At 39.5% G+C, this 25,823-nt stretch overlaps 1 long non-coding RNA gene across 1 annotated transcript in view; it reads right to left on the bottom strand.

Annotated features, from left to right (window-relative positions):
• Positions 1-25,158, bottom strand: part of LOC116510899 — a 33,031-nt gene extending 7,873 nt beyond the window's left edge. The window contains exons 1-3 of the long non-coding RNA XR_004255697.1: positions 25,109-25,158; positions 24,136-24,233; positions 2,154-2,250 (exon numbers count right to left, since the gene is read on the bottom strand). This is a non-coding gene — a long non-coding RNA (uncharacterized LOC116510899). The remainder of the gene's footprint in view (positions 1-2,153; positions 2,251-24,135; positions 24,234-25,108) is intronic.
• Positions 25,159-25,823: the final 665 nt, after the last annotated feature.

The raw sequence follows: 25,823 nt of genomic DNA, 5'->3' as shown, positions 1-25,823 counted from the left end.
CCATTTTAGTCTAACAACAGTTAATGAATCTAACTATAGTGTATTTAATCTTAAACTTCTAATGCAGATAGGATGGAGGCAAAGCAATGATGCAAGGTTCATAATAAGGAATATGGGGATTCTTTTAGATAAATGAATGTGCAAATATTCTATGTTTGTTTATTTGATCTTGTGTATGTAGAAAACTTGAAGGATAGCTCAATGGCTGAGACGCTGAGCTTGTTGATCAGAAAGGTCAGCAGTTCAAATCCCTAGCACCATATAACAGAGTGAACTCCCATTACTTGTCCCAGCTTCTGGCAACCTAGCAGTTTAAAAGCACTTAAAAAATGCAAGTAGAAAAATAGGGACCACCTTTGGTGGGAAGATAACAGTGTTCCGTATGCCTTCGACGTTTAATCATGCTGGCCACATCACCATGGAGACGTTGTTGGACAGTGCTGGCTCTTTAGCTTTGAAACAGAGATGAGCACTGCCCCCTAGAGTCGGAAATGATTAGCACGTATGTGCAAGGGAAACCTTTACCTTTATGTAGAAAACTGCAGCCTATATGATTTTAAAGTTTAAGAATATTCCCCAAATCTTATTCCCGTTTAAATTAGCATTTCTAAATTTCACTGGTCAGTTAGATTTAATATTAACCTTCATTATTATGAAGAAGTTCAGTTCAAATGGTAACCATCTTAGGCTGATCTTCAAAGAGCTAAGCAAGGTTAGACCTGATTATGTTACCGGGCCTGGTGATGAAAAAATCAATAGGAAGACAACAAAGCTTCACAAGCATCAGGAACTCAACAGTTCAACCTTGAGCACATACAGTATAATCTCTACTATATGAAGGAGGAGGTAAATTCATCGGAAAGCCAACTGAACTGGGACAGATTCTTTACTCTTTTCGTTACTTGATTTGTCAACTATAACTGCTCTTTCTTTTGTTTACCTAAAGGTTGATGGATTCTCTTGGTGCATGATGGACTGATTCTCTGCACATTTGGGTTCAAAAGTTTTGCATGGACTGATACACTTATAAGTCTTTTAAGTTATTCTATTTGACTTAAAACAATCAAAACAGGACCTGTTATGCGATCCACACCACAATACTGGTATTAATGAGCATTAAAATATAATAAATATTAGATTATAAATCATAATTAGTGTCCTAGGCAAATTCAGTAATTATAGGTAGGCCAATATAAGTACCAGCTTCAAAAGCTTTTTGGTTTTCAACTCATTAGGCAGTGGACAGATACACCTCCAATACTTAAGGAAATTCTTATAATCCCCTTCATTGTGATACCAAAGCTAACTTCATATTTTCTCAGTATAGATCTCAGAGAGATCTACACTGCTAAACTGTGCCATTAATTTTGTCATAGCTTTTTCACTGCTGATGTAAAACTCAGGAGGGCTCTTGTTCCTTTGCTGAAGATAGACTCAAAATACAGTGATGCACACAACAATTCTAGTGTTCTCAGCCATTCAAAATATACATTTGTCTGTTGTTATGGCTTCTAGCCTTGATGACATAGGCTGTTTCTGCATCATTTAAGTCACAGTTTGCTTAACCATGGATTACTGGCTATATAACAAGTCTATATAACAAGTCACAAATACTTGATTTTCACAGATTAAACAAGCAAATCACCTTATACACTGGCATATATTTAGTCTATATGTTATCCCCAAATGTAACCAAGAAGCTGTTATTGTTCTTTATGGCTTATGGAATTTCTAGGACTCACTACAATGGGAACAGGATACTTGGATTAAATTGGATGAATTCATTTCTTTTTAGGGGCTTAGATTTCATCAGAACTCTGACAATTTGGCTATTATTATCTGATAATCACAGTCTCTTGTTGTCCTGGCGATGTCCAGATCAAACAGATATCTAGGAGCTATTGAACTAGCATCACTTTCAGCTTCTCCTTTTTAAAAAAAGAAAAGCAAAAGGCATAATCACACAACAGGGGTCAGCTGCATCAGCACTGAATTATGACAATATTTCCCATTTTTTAGCACTCTTTTATCTCCAGTAGGTTTTGAAATATAAAACAGAGACAGTGTTCCCAGAGTAACCACATTTTTGTGTTACATTTTGAAAATCTCTTCACCAGTAAGAATAGAGAATTCATCTTTTGTTAACTGCTTACCCCATGACGACTGAGTTATGGTGTTCACATGCAATATTCACCATATCCATGACCCAGTTAGGCATACTGTAGAAAGATGACCTTCAATTTTCCAGTTCTGCGATGTATAAGGAAAGTATAAGGAAACAATTAACTATTGTTCTGATGGCATTATACATATTATTTTTATCTGCATATCTTCTATGTATTCAGCCCCATAGCAGCTTATAACCTCTCTGACTTCTTTCAGTGGATGATGTAAGAGAAAAAAACTGTTACCAAGGAGAGGAGAAGAGAAAGCTGTCTAGAGATGGACACAAACATAGCCCAAAAAAGCAACTTGTGATTTTTAAAAATGTAATTACATGTTGGGATAGATGATTAAAGCAAAGGATCATCTCACCTACAATTCCCTTTAAAAGGTTTATGAAGTCAGGAACAAGGAACGTTAAAAGCTCTTATAAAATATTATCGTTCAAGACTTCATTTATGGATGGAACTGGAAATATTCACCTTTTGTTTAATACATGAAGTTAAGTGTATCATTTTTATCACATGGACAAAACTAAGAAATGAAGCTGGATAACAGAAAGCTATAAGCTTGGAAAGAAACCAAATCCAAGATTTTATGTTATTCTTTGGTGTAGTGGTGATTCTGACATGAATTATTTTAATTATTATAGCCCCAAATAATAACAATAATTCCTATGGTAAATTTGTTGTTTGATTTGGAAGAAACAAAAGTTAAACATACTTTCTTTGATTTCAGTCTGAATGAAGGCAGAGAGTAGTAGGCAAACCACTCTGAGGCAATAGGAGTTTAATGGCATGTAAGTTGAATTAATTAATTAATTAATTAATAATATGCCTATATATCTATAATTTCAGATAAAATTATTAGTTGTAAATTTATGACTGCTATTAATTTATAAAGCATTTAGGGATACTAACAGACAAGGACCCGAAGGCTTAGGCATCAGTGTTTTAAACTTACATGCATATTTTAATGATGATTAGGTTGAATAGATATATTGCAAGGAGAGAGAAAAACATCACAACAGCTGAATGGATGGAGTGATTCTATTGATCTGTCTCCTTTTCTCTCTCTCTCTATCCTTCTGTAAACATGACTGATACTTGATGACTTATATCAATGCTCAGGTGGAGTTACTGTGAATCTCATGTAAGATGCTCTTCCCTTTTCAAAGGAAATATGATAAACAGCTACATAAATTAATAACACTCATCTTCTCCAATTATTGCTCTCCAGGTGGCCCTGTTGGCTGGAGATAATGAGAACTGCAGTCTAACACGTGCTTGTTAGAGAAATGCTTGGATAAAGTTGGTTGTGTACAAGAAAACTGTATCTCTGTCATCTTCCAACCCATGAACCTGAAAATGATTAAGTGGCATATTATTAATTAATTAATTAATTAATTAATTCAACTTACATGCCATTAAACTCCTATTGCCTCAGAGTGGCTTGCAGAATACATAACACATGTCGACATTTTGATTACTAGAACCATGTTTCTCCCTCTAAAATGGATTAGGAGTACATTGTGCAGGAAGAGGTGGATCTCTCCCTCTCTCCCTCCCTACCTTTTCTTTCTTTCTTTCTTTCTTTCTTTCTTTCTTTCTTTCTTTCTTTCTTTCTTTCTTTCTTTCTTTCTTTCTTTCTCTCTCTTCTTTCTTTTTTGAAAAAAATAGATTAGCTTATTTTTTTCATTTTTAATTCTACTTTTTATACCTCGGAGTGGGTATGTCATTCTTTTTCTAAAAACCAGTGGACGAAACATGAATCAAACTTTGCTTTACTCATGTGCTGCAGCTCAACAGTTATGTTGGGTGAAGCCAAGTCCAAGTCCCATCCCATCCTATGGTTAGGATTCTCACCAAAGCCAACTGGATTCCTACGAGACTTGCAAGTGGGAGGCAGAGATATACTTCTCTCTTGCCACTGTTCCCCTGCAACTATTTGGAGTCATGTTGCCTTCAACTCACAAATAACCCTGGATCTTCAAAACCAACAGTCTTTAATAAGCCTTTGTATTTAAAACATCTAAATTACTTTCCCCCACAATTTTAACACACACACAAAATGCACACAAATCATAAAATAACTTCTAAAAATTGATTTAGCATCACTAAAAAAAGAAAGATCTTATCTTCCTTTTCCTAGAATTTTGGTTCACCCCATGTAGGCTAAGGTCCAGCTCACTTTGCTTCAGAGTCACTTACCAAGGCCTCAGTTGCTACAATCTTAAAAATAACCCCATCCAAAAGGTTTCCCAATTCTAAATTAATGAGAAAGCTGGGAAACATCAAATCCCTAGAACACAAACTAATTACAATAGGTACAACAACAAGCCTATTGTTAACGATGCAGTTATTAAAGTCTTACATAGCGTCTGTCTCTTAGGATCAACCATCAACAATAAAAGAACAGTCAAGAAATATGCTGCAGTCTAGTACTTGGTAGAGCAACTACGAAGGCCTTGGAAAAAATATTCAAATGCTGCGATGTGTCTAAAGCTATAAAGATTAGAATCACGCAAGCCAATATTCCCTCTGATACTGTCTAGAAGTGAAAGTTGGACTTTGAAGAAGCAGAATAGGAAAAGTATCCATGCTGAGTATGGGAGAAGATTCCTGAGAATACGGTGGATTGCCAAGAAAACAAACAAATGCATTATTAAATACATTAACCTTTGATCTTACTTGATCTGAACTATCTCTGTGCGCATGCCCAAGATGGTGTCCTGTCGTGTTTGAGGAGAGCTTGAGGGAGATGATTGTCCTTCACAGGGCTTGCAGGGGGTACCCTATCCCATCGTTGGTTCCAGATCTAGTTATGAGAACTTCCTGGGACCTCGGGGATACCCTTGAGCTGCAATTTACTGCTTCGTAGCTTGAACATCGTGAGTGAAACGGGGCGGTTGGTGGTGAAAGGAGAATGAAGAGCGTCAGCGGCTGCCGCGTGGGTGTGGTCAGCGGCAGCGGTGGCGGGTTGCCCAGCCTGAGGTCTCTGCAGCCAGCATGGGTGTGGTCATTGTTGCTGGGATGCCCGGCGTGGGATCTCTGAAGCTGGCGTGGGTGTGGTCAGTGGCAGCGGTGGCGGGGACCTGGCTTGGGATCTCTGCAGCCAGCGTGGGTGTGGTCGGCAACGGTGGTGGGATGCCCAGCTTGGGATCCCTGCGGCTACCGCACCCTGCACCGTGGTGTTATCCTGACTGCTCCCCCCTTCTCCTTTCTTATGGACATGATAATTTGGATCAGAGGGGAGTGGCTGAGGCAGCTGACATGGATATTTATGCCAGCGGAAGATGGCTTCGGTGGTTGGCATGGGTGCAGTTGGAGTGGGGGGGGGTCCTTCGTTCTGGCCCCCTCCGGTATCACCATCGTTGCCTGGACCACCGTACTGTGTCATTTGGCCATTTGGCCACTACTCTTGTGATAATATGGACTGGGTTAATGGAGTGTGGCCCTGATGATGGACTGGCTGCTTCACCACCTCACTCCTCTGTCCTGGTCGTATTAGACCTCTCAGCGGCATTCGATACCATCGACCATAGTATCCTACTGCGACGACTTGGGGGGTTGGGAATGGGGGACATCGTTTTACGGTGGTTCTCCTCCTACCTGTTGGATCGGTCGCAGTTTGTGTTGACTGGTGGGCAGGGATCAACCCCTAGGTGCGTCACTTGTGGGGTGCCCCAGGGGTCGGTTCTCTCACCCCTCCTGTTCAACATATATATGAAACCACTGGGAGAGATCTTCCGTGGTTTTGGAGTATGGTATCATCAATATGCTGATGATACCCAATTTTTCATCTCTACCCCAAACCACCCAAACAATGCTCTCGACGTGATGTCCTGATGCCTGGAGGCTCTGCGGATCTGGATGGGGAGGAACAGGCTCAAGTGCAATCCCTCCAAGACTGAGTGGCTGTGGCTTCCGTCATCCCGATTTGTGCATCTTGTTCCATCTTTGATGATAGGGGGAGAAATTTTAGCCCCCTCAGAGAGAGCCCGCAATCTGGGCGTCCTCCTGGTTACGCGGCTTAGTTTAGAAGAACACCTGACAGCCATGACCAGGGGGGCCTTTTACCAGGTTCTCCTGGTACTTCAGTTGCGCCCTTTCCTGGATCAAGATGGTCTGTGCAGAGTCAATCATGCCCTTGTCCTTTCTCACCTGGACTACTGTAACACTCTTTACATGGGGCTGCCCTTGAAGAGCACCCAGAGGCTTCAGCTGGTCCAGAATGTGGCTGCGCAGGTTATCATGGGGGCACCTAGGTTATACCCCTTTTAAGCCTTTATTAGGACTTATTTAGTGGCGATACGGGTGGCAAAATGTGTACATTTTTCCGCTCTTATTGCGTCCGCAGAATCTCGCCCAGCCACCCTGTTTAGGATAACCCGCTCCCTCTTGAAGAGTGAGGATGCGGGGGAACCCTTACAGGGAAGGGCTGAGGAGTTCGCGCAGTTCTGTCGGACAAAATCACTCAGATTCGGGTAGACCTGGACTCCACTTGGACAATATCAGCAGAGATGCTGAGGGAGAGTCTTGATCAGACTTCCTGGAATGAGTTCGAGCTTGTCACCCCTGAGGAAGTGGACAAGGCCATGGGAGCGATGAGTGCCTCTACCTGCTTACTGGACCCGTGCCCCTCCTGGCTGGTCTTGACCAGCAGAGAGGTAACACGAGGCTGGATCCAGATGATTACAAATGCGTCTTTGCAGGAGGGATCCTTCCCGCAAACTTTGAAGGAAGTGGTGGTGAGACCCCTCCTCAAGAAGCCTTCTCTGGACCAACTATTCTTAAGAACTATCATCCGGTCTCCAACCTCTCTTTTTTGGGGAAGGTTGTCGAGAAGGTGGTGGCCCTTCAACTCCGATGGACCTTGGATGAAGCAGATTATCTAGACTCCTTTCAGTCTGGTTTCAGGCCTGGATGCAGCACCGAAACCGCTTTGGTCGCACTGACCGATGATCTCTGGCGGGCCAGGGATGGAGGAAATTCCTCTATCCTGGTGCTCCTTGACCTCTCAGCGGCCTTCGATGGTATCCTTCTGCAATGGCTGGCAAAGGTGGGAGTGGGAGGCACCTTTTTACGGTGGTTCTCCTCTTACCTCTCCGGCAGGTCGCAGTCGGTGCTGGTTGGAGGGCCCCTTAAATATGGTGTGCTTCAACCAACTGGTTTTTTTGTGTGCCGGAGCGCTGACAACCTGAGTTTCCAGGGTTCTGGTATGTCCAAAGATCAGCTGAGTAGCGTGCATGCATGCACCAGAAGCCAGCTGGCAATGGTGCATGTGCCCACAGAGAGGGCTTTGCGTGCATCTCTGGCACAAGTGCCATAGGTTCACCATCATGGGTTTAGAGTGCCATGTGAACCAGTCATTTTGATTGGACTGTTAGAATATTGAAGAGGGAAGGCAAGTCAGAAACATTCTGCAATCCTTGAAAAAAATTTTAGGCAAAGACATATAGCGAGACCATAAGCTAACAAAGCTGGCCTCTATTCTATCAGTTTTGTATTTTCTATTTTGCACATGTTCAGTGCCATATTTAGAGATATGTTTTGCAGTTATCTCATAAATCAAGCTTCCCTATCTGTAAATAATCTTTTTTTCCATTTTTTTTCTTTTTTCACACATAAACTCTATAAAGCAAATCCCTCGTGTGTTGTCTTCATTGTATTTCTTTGTGTTTTGTGACACTAGACTGCGGGGTAGTTCAGAATCCATCTGACACATCATCTCCAATCCATTCAAGTTGCTTGATAGCCATGCAAGCTCAGGCTATAATATCTCGAAATAAAAAAAGAACCCCGGGCTTTATGACAGCACACGCTGAGAAGCAGAGCACAGATAACATCAAAATTGCCTTTCAAGTCCCATGGAAGTTTAATTCTTAATATAAATGAGAACACACAAATCTTACATGAGCAAACAATGATTACCTTGGAAACTGTAACACTCAGAAAAAAACAAAAAGAATAACTACTAGAGTACATGAAAGTCATCTATCCATTATCTCCATGATCTCATTGTATAATGGTGCTATGAGGGTTGCGGTATTGTTGTTTTTGCATCTACGACTGAAAGAGCCTTTGATTTAAACTTACTTCAAATCAACTCTGTGGTAATTGCAAGTAAGTTTTGGCTGGGATGAACATTCTCTCTGACATTGTAAGAGATTTGAATATGATTCTCTTCACCAGTTAGATGAAGTCAGTCCAACTCCAGTTCCAATGAATGAAACAGTGTTTACTACACTGTTTTCCCAAAAATAAGACCTCCCTGGATAATAAACCCAATCGGGCTTTGGAGCGCATGCGCTAAAATAAGCCCTTCCCCAAAATAAGCTCTCCCCCAAAATATTGCAACACAGCAACAGCCATGTGGTGACTATACTTGCCGCCTCCTGCACCTCAAAAATAATAAGACCTTCTTGAAAATAAGGTCAAGTGTTTATTCCAGGGGTCAAAAGAAAATAAAACTCTGTCCTATTTTCAGGGAAACACTGTAGTTGATGGTAAATATGGATGAAATGTGTTATTTTGGTTATGCTTGAATTATTGTAAGTATTGGAATAATGGAAAAACAGGTATCATTGTACCACTGTGGTAACGTAGTTTGGTGAGCTCATTGTTACCTTTACTCCTCATTTTCTCACCTAGTAACATGAGAGCATATGTCTTCAAATATGACTTTATAATAGCAATAGCACTTAGACTTATATACTGCTTTACAGTGCTTTTACAGCCCTCTCTAAGTGGTTTACAGAGTCAGCACATTGCCCCAACAATCTGGGTCCTCATTTTAACCACCTCAGAAGAATGGAAGGCTTTGTCACCCTTGAGTTGATTTGAACTGTCAAATTGCAGGCAGGCAGCAGGCAGCAGAAGTAGCCTGCAGTACTGCACTCTAACCACTGCACCACCATGGTTCATAAGATGGATATACAACCTGTTTTAGATGGGCAGCAGCACATGAAACTTCAGGAATGTGGGGCTACATATGGGAAATTCAAGGAGAAGAAAACCTATACAAAAAGGGAAGATGTCCAGAATAAGACTCACATTTTTCATAAAACCCATTTTAATTTCACTCATCTTACATTTCCTCAACTTAACCTCTCCTGAAGTCAACTCAGGTTAATTTTATCTTACTTGCCAAAAAACAGAGGCAATTAATTAGGAGGTGGGGACCACATCAGTTCTTGGAATGTGATTTGTATACCTGTGTTGTGGGTCAGGGATGGGCAATTTTGTTATTTTCTTTTAATGGGCAGCTGAAGGCAACAAGGGCTGAATAGTAAGTGATATCTCCAAAGTGGGATTTTGAGTACAGGAGTTGGAATGACTTGCTTGCTTGCCTTATTTTTAGATATCTTAGACCTAAGTAAGAGTGGTCACTGGTCATGGGTTTTTGGATCTGGTCATTGTTTTCTTCTAAAAAACACCAGAACACCACATAAATCATTTGTCATTGCTTCCTTCCTTGGATCAGTCACTCTCTCTCATGCCTAGGAAGGAAGCAAAGGAAAATCACTTCTGAAAAACCTTGCCAAGAAAATTGCAGAGATTTGTCCAGCCAGTCTCCAAGGATCAGGCATGATTGAACTAACTTTGAGCCTAAGGGAAGACTGGAACACACAGTCTCCAAGTTTCTAGCCTGATGTCTTAACCACTATACCAAACTGAATCCCTTGTGCTGACCTTGCCAGAGCCTATGTAAATATCCAGATCCCAAGCCATAAACAACTACAGATGATAATTGGCACTTTGAAATATACATGAAAGCCAGTTTGCGTATCAACTCTTCACACTTAAGATAGGATTATATTTTCTTTTAAAAAAAATATTGCTAGTAATGACTAAGAATAGTTTTGAAAGTTTTTATAACATCTATACATCTGAGAAGCATCAGGTGAATCCTTTTTTTTAACAAAAAACAGCTCTATTTAGACATTTATTTTCCAACTCAATAATTCTGAGGCTTAAATGGAACTTGACATTTTTTTAATGTTTCATACAGAATTTTAAAGAACTGGAGAGTCCAATTTTGGAACAATCAAGATTGTCTTTTGAAAATGTGTGCAACATGGAAGTGTGAAGGCAAAACATGACTCAATCAGTTTCAGAATTCTAAGGGGGAAAAGTGAGGGGAGGTGATGAAAATGGGTCAGATGAGACAATTGAGTGTTACCTAAATAGCTGTGCGTATTGTAATGAACTATATAACATTACACTGTTTAGTTTGTCTCCTGAATACTTTTTTAATGTCTTGGGAGCCTCCAACAGTTGGTCTGGGAGTTACATTGAGAATTAAAAGTTTCCTATAGCTGGAATGCTGATTCTGTCAACAAACCCAAGAACCACGTAATATCAAGCCTGAGAATTACCAAGCAAGCCATGGGAAAGAGAGGAAAAAGAAGTGCCAAATTTAAACTGCTCTTGGCATAAGAGGAAACTGCATTCTCATATTGACAGAAGTGGTTTCCCCTAATATTCATTAAATTATTTTTATCTATCAGTACTATGTCAAATGTCTGTATAGCTTCTTCCTAGTTTGAGTGTGGGGGTTGCCGATTAACATCTTGCTTATATTTCCTATCTTCACCATTGCCTCCATTTAGAAGATCTAAAAGTGGATACTTTCTGTGCCAACGCCAAAAGCTAGCACCCTCACAAAAATCGTTTTTACTTGTCCTTCCTTGAACCCAAGTATACTGAATACTGTTTTACAAAAAATACATCTAAATCAAGAACTGAGAGCTTCTGTTCAGCAGAACTGTCTAGTTTGGAAGACAGTAAACCAGATATCATGTCAGCAAAGGCTAGGCAGAAGCTGCAGTTTTATAGGTGAAATTGCTGATTTGCTGTCTTCCAGAATTGTCATGAATATAGTTGCTCCTCATTATAGAGACAGAGAACAGACAGAGAACATTAGGCCTCTGTTCAGAGACTCTTATATTGTTTTTCTTGGGTATCTTGAGATCAGTGGTGGGATTCAGCCAGTTCGCACCTATTCAGGAGAACCATTTGTTAAGTTATTAAGCAGCTTGGAGAACTGGTTGTTGGAAGAAATCTCATTTTGTTTCCCCCCCCCCACTTTACAGGGCTAATCCTATAAGGAAGGCAGGAAGGAAACATTCTGGTGTTGTTTCTAGCCTCATCTTTATTGCCCTGCTTACAGAAACTGCCTCTCTGCTTAACCTTTATCACATTGTCACAGCTAAGGCAAAGCGCCCATCGATGTGAGTGACATTGAGTTGGCCAGCCCACACACTCACATGACCACTGAGTTATGCCCAGCTGGTCATTAGGGCAGAGAACTGGTTGTTAAATTATTTGAATCCCACCACTGCTTGACATATTCTGTATATATCCAGTGTGAAGATACCAATTAGGGCACATTTCAATATTATAATCTTCCTGAATAGGGTATTTCCTATAGAATCTTCTTGGGAATGCTACCTAAGAAGGAGGTCTTCTAGTCCAACCCCCTGCTTAGGCAGGAAACCCTACACCACATCAGACAAATGGTTATCCAACATTGTCTTTAAAACTTCCAGTGTTGAAACATTGACAACTTCTGGAGGCAAGTTGTTCCACTGATTAATTGTTCTAACTGTCAGGAAATTTCTCCTTTGTTCTAAGTTGCTTCTCTCCTTGATTAGTTTCCACCCACTGTTTCCTATCCTGCCCTCAGGTGCTTTGGAGAACAGCTTGACTTCCTCTTCTTTGTGGCAACCCTTGAGATATCAGAACACTGCTATCATGTCTTCCCTAATCCTTCTCTTCACCAGACTAGACAGACCCAGTTCCTGTAACCATTCTTCATATGTTTTAGCCTCCAATACTGATATCACAGATGTTTCCAGTCTTCGAATCCTAACTTAGTGCTGTTTTGCTCTGTCCTCATAACAATAAAATTTGTCCATGAATTGGATGTTTGTTATGGTAGATGAACTTTTTGCTACTCAGCTAACTAAGGTATGTAAGAAGCACACCACAATAGTAATGGGGGATTTTAACTACCCTGACATTAACTGGGAAACCGACTCTGCACCAAGTGAAAGATCCAACAGGTTCCTAACAAATCTAGCAGACAACTTTGTTTCCCAAAAAGTAGAGAAGGGAACAAGGGGATCAGCCATATTGGACTTAATTCTCATTAACAGAGAGGAAATGATAGAAGGTGTTGAAGCCACAGAAACCCTGCGGGCAAGTGACCATGCAATATTGGAATTCAACATTATGCAAACACAAGTAGTAGAACAAGGTCAAACTAGAGTCTTGGACTTTAAGAGAGCTACAGTAATTTCAATAAACTTAGAGAGAGCTTGGGAAGAATTCCATCGATGAGAATTCTCAAGGGGAAAATAACTCAAGAAGCTTGGGAAATTTTGAAAAATGAGATTATAAAAACCCAGTCTAGCACAATACCAATGGAGAAGAAAAATAACAGCTTCCAAAAGAAACCAGCATGGCTGCATAAAGAACTCTCTGACAAATTAAAAGACAAAAAAGATGAGGAAAGAGGGGGACATAACTAAGACAGAATATCACTAAATAGCCCAAGCCTGTAAAGATGAAGTGAGGAAAGCTAAGGCTCACAATGAAGAAAGGCTTGCCACAAAAGTAAAAAATAACAAAAAAAGCTTCTTCCAACATGTTAAAAACAAGAAAAAAGTTAAGGAAACAATTGTTCCATTGCTGGGAGAAAGTGGCAAGAAGGTGACAAGCAACAGGGCGAAAGCAGAACTGTTTAACTCATTTTTTGCATCTGTCTTTACACAAAGAGATAAAACAGTCCAACCTATCAAAAACAGCACCACAAAAATCAGATTAGGAACACAAGTTGAAATAGGGAAGAAAATGGTGAGCACCTGTCTACCCTAGATGAGTTCAAATCACCAGGACCGGATGAATTACACTCCAGGGTTCTGAAGGAACTGGCAGACGAGATCTCAGAACCACTGAACTATATCTTTCAGAGATCCTGGAGCACTGGGAAACTGCCAGAGGACTGGAAAAGAGCTGATGTTGTTCCCATCTTCAAAAAAAAAAAAAAATAGATCCAGGAAACTACAGACCTATCAGTCTGACCTCAATACAGGAAAGATTGTGGAAAAGATAATCAAGCAACGAATTAACGAATGCCTAGACGTAAGCACAGTAATAGCCAAAAGCCAACATGGGTTTGTCAAAAACAGATCATGCCAGACTAATCTTATTTCATTCTTTGACAAAGTGACAAAATTAGTGGACCAGAGGAATCCCGTCGATATAGCTTACTTGGACTTCAGTAAGGCATTTGATAAGGTAGCCCATAACCTACTACTAGATAAAGTAAAAGAATGTGGGTTGGATAGCATCACCACCAGATGGATTCGCAACTGGCTGACCAACCACACTCAACGTGTAGTCCTCAATGGAACTGCATCTACATGGAGGGAAGTATGCAGTGTAGTACCCCAAGGCTCTTTTTGGGCCCATTACTTTTCAATATCTTCACCAATTATTTGGATGAGGAATAAACTCATCAAATTTGCAGATGACACCAAGCTGGCAGGAATAGCCAACACTCCAGAAGATACGCTTTCAGATACAGAAGGATCTTGACAAACTTGAACATTGGGCACTATCTAATAAAATGAAATTCAATGGTGAAAAGAGTAAGGTTCTACATTTAGGCAAGAAAAACGAAATGCACAGGTACAGTATAGGTGGTACCTTGCTCAACAGTAATAACTATGAGAGGGATCTTGGAGTCCTAGTGGACAACCATTTAAATATGAGCCAGCAGTGTGCAGCAGTTGCCAAAAAAGCCAACACAGTTCTAGGCTACATAAACAGAGGGATAGAATCAAGATCACGTGAAGAGTTAATACCACTTTATAATGCCTTGGTAAGGCCACACTTGGAATACTGCATTCAGTTTTGGTCGCCACAATGTAGGAAAGATGTGGAAACTCTAGAAAGAGTGCAGAGAAGAGCAACAAAGATGATTAGAGGACTGAAGACTAAAACATATGAAGAACGGTTGCAGGAACTGGGTATGTCTAGTTTAATGAAAAGAAGGACTAGGGGAGACATGATAGCAGTGTTCCAATATCTCAGGGGTTGCCACAAAGAAGAGGGAGTCCAACTATTCTCCAAGGCACCTGAGGATAGAATAAGAAGCAATGGGTGGAAATTAATGAAGGAGAGAAGCAACGTAGAACTGAGGAGAAATTTCCTGACAGTTGGAACAATTAATCAGTGGAACAGCTTGCCGCCAGAAATTGTGAATGCCCCAACACTGGAAGTCTTTAAGAAGATGTTGGATAGCCATTTGTCTGAAATGGTATAAGGTTTCCTGCCTAGGCAGGGGGTTGGACTAGAAGACCTCCAATGTCCCTTCCAACTCTGCTATTGTATATACTGTAAACCATCTCATTAGCCAGTTTGGTGTAGAGTTAAGGCACTATGCTAGAAACCAGGAGATGGTGACTTCTAATCCCACTTCAGACACAAAGGCACTTTAGACACAAAGACTTCTAATCCCACTTTAGACACAAGTTTTGCTCTGAGAAGAAGACAATGGCAAACTACTTCTGCAAATCTTACCAGAACAATTGCAGGGACTAGTTTAGGCAATCAACTGGAGCAGTGGTGGGATTCCAATTTTTTTACTACCAGTTCTGTGGGCATGGCTTTGTGGGTGTGGCAGGGGAAGGATACTTCAAAATCTCCATTCCCTCCCCATTCTCAAAATTTCCGCTACTAATTCTCCAGAACCTGTCAGAACTGGCTGAATACCACCTCTGACCTGGAGACTGACTTGAAGGCACCCACACAACAAACCCAACTGACCACATTATCTTTAACAATTAAAGGAATTCTATGGATTATTTATTTGTTTGTAACTCAACACATACAAGAGGCAGGTAAAGACTGCCATAGTAAATATTATACCATTGCATTAATATAAAATGGTCAGTATGCCAATGTGAACTGCTTAAAATGGTTATTTTTTTTCCTATACTTATCATATCGTGTTTGTCTCACAACTGCTCTGAATGCCATAGCAACTAAGAATTTTTCTTCTCCAGTGTCATTTTCTTTAGAATGGGGGAAGTATGGTAGGTTGGGACAAGAAGTCATAGAGTACCATTTGCTTTTCATAGCCAATGTGCCAAACTTCTTGCTGCAAATATACTATTATTATTTTTAGACTCAGTGTCTTGGCAGAGTTTTTTCTTTCTTTCTTTAACTTTCTTTTTTTTAAAATGAAACATGTTATGTAAATTTATAAATAATAAATATTATATCAATGTTCCCCAACTCTAAAAATACAGATGAGTTTTTATATTGTCAATTTAGTAAAGGTGCTTTAAAAGGGGGACATGGATGGATGGAGGTTAGGGAGAGAAAGGAGAGAGCGGAAAAGAGAGACCGCAAGAAGTAAAGAAGGGAGCTGACTAAAACATTCAGTTTCTCTGACCTAGTTATAAAATTATCCTTCCTGACCTGCTCCTTATTCAAGTTTCATAGAGCATACATTTCAGAACGTCTTTTGAGAAGCAAAGGCCAAGCACTTAGAAATGTATGGGCAATTAAAAATTAATGGAAACACTAGAGAAATTCAAATTGTTCTATGGTTTGGTGTTCTTCCCAGAATTAGGTTGTTGATACTTTGAATGGGTGTGGTTGAGTTGCTGATAATGAAGGGACAGATTTTTACATCTGAGATTCTTTGATTGAACAATATGCCAGTATAAGGTTTCAGCCAGCTTGCTTGGCACAAGGATGCTCCAGTTACACCTAACAGATTAATAGATTAATAGAGTTGGAAGGGACCTTGTAGATCATCTGGTCCAACCCTCTGCCCAATCAGGAGACCCTACACCATTTCTGACAGATGGCAGTCCAGTCTCTTCTGGAAAGCTTCCAGTGATGAAGCTCCCACAACTTCTGAAAGCAAGCTGTTCCTTTGGTTGATTGCTCCCACTGTCAGAAAATTTCTCCTTATTTCCAGAAATGTATTGAATCTCTCTTTGTTCAGTTTCCATCCATTATTCCTTGTCTGGCCTTCAGGTACTTTGGAAAAATAGCTCGACCCCCTCCTTTCTGTGGCAGCCTCTCAAACTTTGCTGAGGGCATACAGTATTTTATAACCTCAATCTCAGAGGCAGCCTCTGCTGATGCTGAACCAGTCCAGCTTTTACCAGTATGAAAGTACTGTTTTCCCAGTTATAATAACAGAAGAGCTGTAATTTTATTTTGTTTGAAAAAAAGAGTCTTTGAAGGGCAGAGATCTGTAGGCCTCTCCTGTAGCTCTATGTCTGGGCATTGAACTTCCATGCCTTTAATTTTGTTTTGTTGTGATGACTCCTACTCTTCTTCTTTCCTATTTGCCATGAAAATATCAACTTCATAGAAGACTAAGGTTTGTTTCTGATTCTCTTGCGTGTTTTCCTTTTTCCCTTTCTTTTTGCAAAGTCCTGAAGAGATATGAAACTGGGGGATTAGGAGTTCTGGCAGCCTGAAATTGACTAGTTTGAATACTAGATTGAAATTGACTAGCCTATCATCTGTTCCTTTTTACCAGATTCCCAGTGCTGGATCACTGTTGAGCTCTCTCACCCAACCCTGGAATCTTGCATCACGATTTTGATATATATCTAGTCAAGAAAAGGCTTAATGAATTATCAGGACTTTCTTCCAGGAAAATGTAAATATTATACTGCAGCATGCACTGTAATCTTAAACAGCTTGGATCTTATTGTGCAAAGTGGATCTATCTCTAAATAAACTTGTCACAGAAATAGGCTATACAAGAGCGATTTCACTTCAGTAAAACTTTTACAAACAAACAATATTTGTTTTCCTGTTTCATTGGTGAAAAAGACCAGTTTCCACACCCCTTCCCTTTTCATGCTTCCTTCTGAGGTGTTTATTTCAATAACTTGATTCATTTCCTCCTAGGAAGAATATACATAGACATTGGCTGACAAATAAAAGATCAGGCACCCACATTACCTTGTGAAAGACATGGGTTAAGTGGAAACTGTTTCCAATCTCCACCATAGTAGTTGAACGAAAACGACATCTATTTCATTTTAATAGATTCTCACCAAAGAATCAAATGTGTGATCAGTTATTTTGCAGGTGTCATAACCCTCCTTTTCTCAATCTCCATTTTAAAATTATTTTGATTATATGATGATGAAGAAAAGAGTTTATTGAACAGTGCGCGCACGCGCACGCGCACACACACACACACACACACCACATTTAGAGCATAGAAAAATATGTTTGAATATTGTTACTAGAGGTGGTATTCAGCAGGTTCTGACCAGTTCTAGAGAACTGGTAGTGAAAATTTTGAGTAGTTCGGAGAACCGGTAAATACCACCTCTGACTGGGCCTGCCCCCATCTATTCTCTGCCTCCTGTGTCCCAGTTGATCAGGAGGAAATGGGGATTTTGCAGTAAGCTTCCCCTGGAGTGGGGTGGGAATTGAGATTTTACAGTATCCTTACCCTGCCACACCCACCAAGCCATGCCCACCAAGCCATGCCACGCCCACAGACCTGGTAGTAAAAAAATTTGAATCCCACCACTGGTTATTATACAGCATCAAATAAGAAGCACAAAGCAGGATTTCTTTTTTTTTTTTAGTATATTTTTTTTAAAGTTATACATTTATATTGTGTAGGAACAGAGTTGGTTCTGGGTATCATTCATATTAATCCAATTCACAATAGCAATATCAGTAATCTCTATCACATTTCTCAAATTTAAGTAATCCTTATTATATTGTTCAAACGTATATATTTAAAAAAATGCCTAACTCCTCATCTTTATCTCTACCTTCATCTATATCTTTCTTGTTCTATCTAAACATTTCTCTTTTATGTATGAGCAAGTTTAACTAAGTTTCATTTATATTGATCCAGTTTACGCTAACATTGTTAATAATCCCTATCACATTTATCGTTTATATAATCCTCATTATATTATGTACCTCCTCTTTAGAAGAAGCACAAAGCAGGATTTTTTTTATGGCATGGGAGACAGAATGGTTGAATTTAAAGTAAGAGATTATTAAGAACAGGCAACAACTTTTTCCTGATAGTGAACAATCAACTGTTCAAATTGTCTGCAGCCTTTGGGTTTAATAAAGATTTCTTACTAACTATACAGGGTTGAGTATTAGGGAAATTTCAGTGAAGTTAAATCAAGCTATAGGAGGAAAACTTAGGCACACCATCTGTGTGAATGTCCCTGAAGCCTGTGTATTAAAGGCAGAGTGTCGTGTACTCCAGCAGCAAGAGGCCAGTCAACCGTGAAACATTTATAAAGCTAATTAAGATTTAAAGTTGGCCTTTTTCATCAAAGTCTCCACTTAATGATGCACTGGTATGAATCAGCGTTTAAATGAGCTGGTATCTAACTCCAGATCAATTATTGAATAACCAATCTTTTTGTTATAATGTCTTGTGCTCCAAAGATCATAACATATTAATTGTGTTAATTTTATAGGAAACTGAGAATGGAAAGAACAGAGTTGATAAACAGATAGGGAACACACTCTATGGTTTTAACATTGATATGGTATAGCGGGTGCTCCCAAAAATGCTTTTTTCAAGAGGCAACTGGACTTTCTGGTTTTTCTTTGAAGACATTTTTGCTTCTCATCCAAGAAGCTTCTTCAGCTCTGACCGGATGGTGGGGAATGGAAGGATCATCTGACCATCCAGTCAGAGCTGAAGAAGTTTCTTGGATGAGAAGCGAAACATCTTCAAAGAAAAACCAGAAAGTCCAGGTGCCTCTTGAAAAAAGCACCTTTGGGACAACCATGACCTGGATGAGTGAGAATCTCCATAGACATCTAGATGGCTTATACAGTCATATGTGCTGTAATTTCCCAAGTTCCTTAGGTCATGTGCCATATTTATGGTGAGATTAGAGAGGAGTAGGTGGGAGACAAAAATGGGATGGACCCATGAGATAGATTCTCCTGTCATGAGTCCTGACCTTTATTTGCACTCATAATTCTGCACAGCAATCTACTTTTGGCCGAAGTCACCAACACTCTTTTAAAATGAGGTCAGTTTGGCCTTTGAAAGTCAAGAGCTGAATGAAGCTGCACATTCAGATAATTACAGTAGTTGCTAGAGACCCATGATAAGAAAGAAATATCAAAAAGAAAGACATCCAATTAATCTTTTTAAAAAAATTCTCCTTGATTATTCTTCCATTCCAATCCCCAGTCCTATATTTTTATTACTGTGCTGACATGCTCAAAGAAGAATGCAAGTTAAATGCACCTCTTGGATGAATTCTATAAATAGACTGAAAGCCTTTTTTAATTAAAAGAGAAAATGGGTTCTAATTTAGCAATTGTTTGTACAGTCATTTTAATTGTTCAGAATAAAAATAGTTTGTTTATTGGTAACATTCTGTGCTAGGGTTGCTCGCCCACCTCCAATTTTTCTAATTTCCTCAAATATTTATGTATGTATTTCTATAACTGGAAAGTTTCTAGATGAATTGATTACCTTTAATATAACCATGTTGGTTTGACATGTTAAGAATTGTTGACTGATATCTTTACAGAACTGTAGATTTGGAAATGTTTGAAGATGTTTTGGCAGATTTCCCATACATCTGGTACCAAAACCAATAACATTCTTTAATTGACTTGTATGGTCTCATTTTATTTATTCAGAATTAATTTCTGCTAAATACAATATAGCTTGGTTGAGAATAGATAGATAGAGGGGGGGGGGGGTTTACCATCAAGTCTCCAAAAGTACTCTTAAGTTTAGTTTAGCAAAAGTGTAACCTCTGTCCTGATCTCAATATAACAACATCAACAGAATCATTTCAGAAAATCCTTGCAAACATTTAAATTGAGGTCTGTAAAGGTTATTATTTGCTAGAGGAGTGTGGGAATAGTTGCAACAATTTTCAATTTGCTATTAGGGGCTGCATAGTTTCAGACCAAACCTTGGAGTTAGGAGATGTTAGGACTCCAGAAAGCTTTCAATCAATTTGAATTCTTATATAAAATAGACACAAAAATATGAAATATTGAGTTGCTTTACACATTGTCCTCTTCTGATTCCAATTATGCATTCACACATAGAGTTGCTATAGAAATTACTCATGAAATTAATGTACTCAAGGTCAAGAGATAACAGCAGACAGAGAACAATAATAGCACTTAGACTTATATACCACTTCATAGTGCTTTACAGCTCTCTCTAAGCAGTTTACAGAGACAGCATATTGTCCCCAACAATCTGGGTCTCCATTTTATTGACCTTGGAAGGATGGAAGGCTGAGTCAACCTGGAGACAGTCAGGATCGTACTTCTGGCAGTGGGCAGAGTTAGCTTGCATTATAACCACTGCATTATCATGGCTGCAAACCAAAACAAAATCTCTGAAAGAAGCTTTCCTGGTTGGTTTTATTTTTAACTGGAACAGGTAGAAAAATAGCCAAAATTCAGTCCAAAATTCCAAGAACTAAGCCAGAGTCAAAATTTTACAAGCAGAATCCACACAAATATCATGCAAGAGTGAGAGATTAGACAGTTAATTCTAAAGATGGAACATGAGTTAGGTCTGTCTCTTAAATTAGGCTGCAAACAGCTGACTTTAATTTATTTATTTAAGAATAGCAATAGGACTTAGACTTATATACTGCTTCACAGTGCTATACAGCTCTCCCTAACCAGTTTACAGAGTCAGCATTTTGCCCCCAACAATTTGGGTCCTCATTTTATTGATCTCAGAAAGATGGAAGGCTGAATCAACCTTAAGCCAGTGAGAACAGAACTGTTGGCAACCGGTAGTCAACAGAAGTACCCTGCAGTACTGCATTCTAACCACTGTGCCAAAATGTACATGTCCATCCAGTCACTCTCAATCACTCTTGGTGGCTTACAAAAATGATAAAGTTGAAGCAATGCTGGACTATATAAATGCTTGAAAAGTAATATGCTCCTCTAATGAGCTTCTGATATCTTGGAACTCAACTATTGGATGGGAAAATATAGGAAAAATAGAAAGCAAGACATTGGCAATTATATCATCTGAATTTTGTATATGACATTAATAATAATAAAAAGTTTGCTTTCAGGTAAGAATATAAGATTAGGGTTACTGTATGTAACAGTATTTGTGAAAAATACTCTGGAACAGTATTTGACTTTAAACTGAATATAAGCCAACAGTATCATGTGGCTGCATGGAAAGCAAATGCAATTTGAGACTGCAGTAATAGAAAGACAAATGACTATGGAGATTCCCAGTCATCCAGATCATGCTTGTCCCGAAGATGCTTTTTCAAGAGGCAACTGGACTTTCTTATTTTTCTTTGAAAACATTTTTGCTTCTCATCCAAGAAGCTTCTTCAACTCTGACTGGATGGTGGGGAATGGAAGGTTTATATTGCCTGAAGACAGCTGGTCATTTGCATTCTTTTAGAGAGTCATTGAGACCACTTGGGGGTTTGTCTGTATCCTCAGTGTCACTTGAGTAGTGCAAATAAATTGGTGTGGAACCAATTCTTGGAACTTCTGAAAGGACTGTTTTGTAGAGCTGTGTTTTCTGCAGGATGTTTTCTGCCCTGTATCCCTTTGCTATTAAATACAGGTGCAGGCTGTTGGGATGAGTCAGTGCTGCCTGCACCACAAATGGCTCCTGTGGTCTGCAATTTTTTCTCTGGAAATCCATTCATATTTCTGTACCATTTGAAGGGTGTTTATCCTGAAGTGCATAGCTAAATATCTATGTGTCAAGTGGCCTCAATTACTCTCTAAAAGAATGCAAATGACCAGTATCTTCTTGGTAAGCTAAAAAAATGTGGAATAGACAACATCACCACCAGATGGATTTGTAGCTGGTTGACAAACCATACTGGATGAGTAGTCCTTAATGGTAATTCATCCACATGGAGGGAAGTGAGCAGTGGGATACCAAAAGGCTCCATCTTAGGCCCAGTACTCTTCAATATCTTTATAAATGACCCAGATGAGAGAATAGAAGGTGAATTCATCAAATTTGCAGATGACACTAAACTGGCAGGAATAGTCAACACCCCAGAATACAAGCTCAGGATCCAAAAAGATATTGGCAGACTTGAACCATGGGCATTATCCAACAAAATGAATTCTAATGTGGAGAAAAGCAAAGTTTTACATTTAAACAAGAAAAATCAAAGAAAAATCAAAGGTATAAGTACAGATCAGGCAAGCTCTGGCTCAAAAGCAGTAACTATGAGAGGGACCTTGGAGTCCCAGTAGATCACTTGAATATGAACTAGCAGTGTGCAGCAGCAGCTAAAAAAAATCTAATACAATCCTGGGTTATATAAACAGAGAAATAGAATCGAGATCACATGAAGTATTAGTATCACTTTATAAAACCTTTGTAAGACCACACCTGGAATACTGCAACCAATTTTGGCCACCATACTACAAAAAAGATGTTGAGACTTTGGAAAAAGTTCAGAGAAGAGCAACTAAGATGATCAAAGGAGACTAAAACATATGAAGAAAGGCTGCAGGATCTGGGTTTGGCTAGTCTAAAGAAAAGGATTAGGGGTGACATGATAGCAGTATTACAGTTTTTCAGGAGTTGCCACAAAGAAAAGGGGGTCAAATTATTCCCCAAAGGACCAGAGGGCAGGACAAGAAACAATGGTTGGAAACTAATCAAAAAGAGAAGCAACCTGGAATTAAGGAAAAACAATGAGGGCAACCAGTGGAACAGCTTGCCTTCAGAAATTTGGGCACTACATCCCTGGAAGTTTTAAAAAAGAGACTAGACAGTCATTTATCTGAAATAGTATAGGTTCTGCTTGAGCAGGGGGCTGGACTAGAAGGTCTCCAAGGTTCTTCTCTTCTCTGAATGTAAATCTTTCCATTCCCCACCATCCAGACAGAGCTGAAGAAGCTTCTTGGATGAGAAGCAAAATGTATTCAAAGAAAACGAAGAAAGTCCAATTGCCTCTTTAAAAAACACCTTTGGGATAATAGAAAGATCACATCCTGAGTGCTGTGCCAAGTTCTGAACACATTTTTAAAAAGGATTCAGAGAATTACAACAAACTCAGGGAAGAACAACAAAGTTAACAAGAATCTAGAAATCAAGCAGTATGATGACAGATTGGAGAATATAGATATATTTAGGCTCAAGAAAAGAGAAAGGATGTAATGATTCTTCAAAAACCCAAAACAATATCACATAGATGAAGATGCAGACTTGTTATCTCTTGTTCCAGAGTACAAAACACAGAATAAAAGATTAAAAGTAAAGAAGGAAGGAAGATTTCAAAGAAATGTTAGAAAAATAGAACATTTCAGATTGAGACAGGCAGATGATAGGTTCCCTTTTATTCAATGTGTTCAAGTGGAGACTAGGATGCCACTTGTCTAGTCAGTTTTCATTTGGATTTTTGCACTGAGGGTTAGATTTGACAACCCAAGTTGGATTTGACAACCCAAATAGCCCTTATCAACTCTATGATTCTATAGCATTGGCATAAAAAGCCACACTGTAATTTTTGTCACCTCTCGTGTCTTTTCAATCACTGCAAACCAGGGCATACAAAACCTTTGCCAGACCAATTCTCAAATACAGCTCATCTGCCTTGAATCCACACTGTATATCGGATGTTAATATAATTGAGCAGGTCCAGAGGTATTTCACGAGAAGAGTACTCTACTCCTCTGCTCACAATAGAATCCCTTATGCCAGCAGGCTAGAAATTTTGGGCTTGGACAACCTGGAACTACGCCGCCTACAGTCTGACCTAAGCATAGTACACAAAATTGTCTGCTACAATGTCCTATCTGTCAACGACTAGTTCAGCTTCAACCTCAACAATACATGGGCAAACAAAGATACAAACTCAAAATAAACCACTTCAAACTCGATTGCACAAAATATGGCTTCAGCAACAGAGTGGTCAAAGCCAGAATACTCTACCTGAATCCCTTGTTACTTTCTCAAACCTCCACAGCTTCAACCTTAAACTGTGTACCATGGATTTAGAGGTCCGGGCGAAGGACGAGGCAGGAGGCAGTCTGAAATAACAACAGCCCTTTTATTCCAGACAACAGCATGGTAAAAACTATGTACTTAGGCAGTTCAGCACCTTCCCTGCTTGACAGCTATTTATACGGAGCTGTCAAGCAAGGAAACCAATAGTCGCGCCCCTAGCAGCCCGCGCTTTAGTCAAGCCGCGTCTTAACAAATCAGGAGGCGGTTTGGCTGTTGCTAGCCGCTAGGTTGTAAGTCGAGGACTTAACGAATACTCAACAGTAGACCTCATCCCATTTCTAAGAGGTCCGTAAAGGGGGTGTGCATAAGCGCACCAGCGTGTCTACCATCCCTGTCCTACTGTCCCCATTTATTTGTACTCATTTCCTTTGTTCATGTCCATGTTCATATTTATATCTGCTATCTTGTACATGTTTGACAAACTAAATAAATAAAAAAAATGAATACACTCTGCTAAACACTTTCCAAGACATGTTTAATCACATACAGTTTTGCTACATTTCCCTTTGTATGAGGTAAAATAGCTTTCTAATTTTCTAGCATGAGGGTAATCTTTTATTTTATTTAAATAATTTATATAACTCTCACAATAGTGACTTTGGATGCCAACGAAGATTAAAGCTCAACAGTTAAAACAATAAGGCATGGCAAGCCAGGTTAATGATACCCTCCTGTCATTGCTGAGGATTTAGTCTGATTCTGATGAAGGCGCTCCAGCTGAACCTTTGAAATGCCAGCCTCTGGAAGCACCATGACAAGAGTCATCCTAATCAAACATAGGTACCAACTAAACAACTGGAGTAGTCAGATGATGAATTGAGATCACCAAGCCCTCAAACTCAGAATGGAAGAAGAACAATGATGTTCAACGAGGTTTCTTGCCAAATAGAACAGAGACCTTCATAACTGAGGGCAGCTGTCTGCAGCCAGAATGAAGCTTTGAGTCAGTTTCCTTGTTGCAAACAACTGTGTGATCTCTGGCTCTTTCATGACGTTCTTGTTGATTTTGTTCATGAAACTCTAATCTTTGGACTGGCTGACTAACGGCTCTCTGAACTCAGACTGGATTTGGGACTTTTTCCGGGCTGAAAGAAAAACCAGTAAAGCAAGTTTTCTTCCTCAGAGACTTTGTGTTGATTTATGATCCTCCCTGGTGTGTTATCTGTGTAACTTTGAAGTAAATTATTAATTTCATAGCAACTGTCTTGAGTGTTAAATTGAAACCTAAAGCAGGCATTTTCAGACAACAACAGGGCTAGCCTGCCCTCTCGACCCAAATGCTTGAGGAAACAGTCAGGGTTTGTCTGCATTATATTTATTTGTGAAATGTCAAGGCTACCTGAATCCATGATTCTGGGTAGCTTAGGGATAAAAAGAAACAAATAGAAAAAGAGATTATGATTGACTGGAAGAATAAAATATACAGCTATAAAGCAAGCACTACTAATGTGGGCTCCACAACTACATATTCCATGACCTTAGAGAACAATCAGATTTGTTGTAGTTTCCTATATATCATGAGGGTGGCAGGTGTGCAAATCTCTTGTGGGTGGGGAATACTATTCCAGATAGCAAGCATTGCAACTGAATAGATGCACTTTCTGGATCTTATA

Source organism: Thamnophis elegans, chromosome 7 (assembly GCF_009769535.1).
Source record: "Thamnophis elegans isolate rThaEle1 chromosome 7, rThaEle1.pri, whole genome shotgun sequence".
NCBI lineage: Eukaryota > Metazoa > Chordata > Lepidosauria > Squamata > Colubridae > Thamnophis > Thamnophis elegans.
This window is presented reverse-complemented; position numbering and strand designations above follow the sequence as displayed.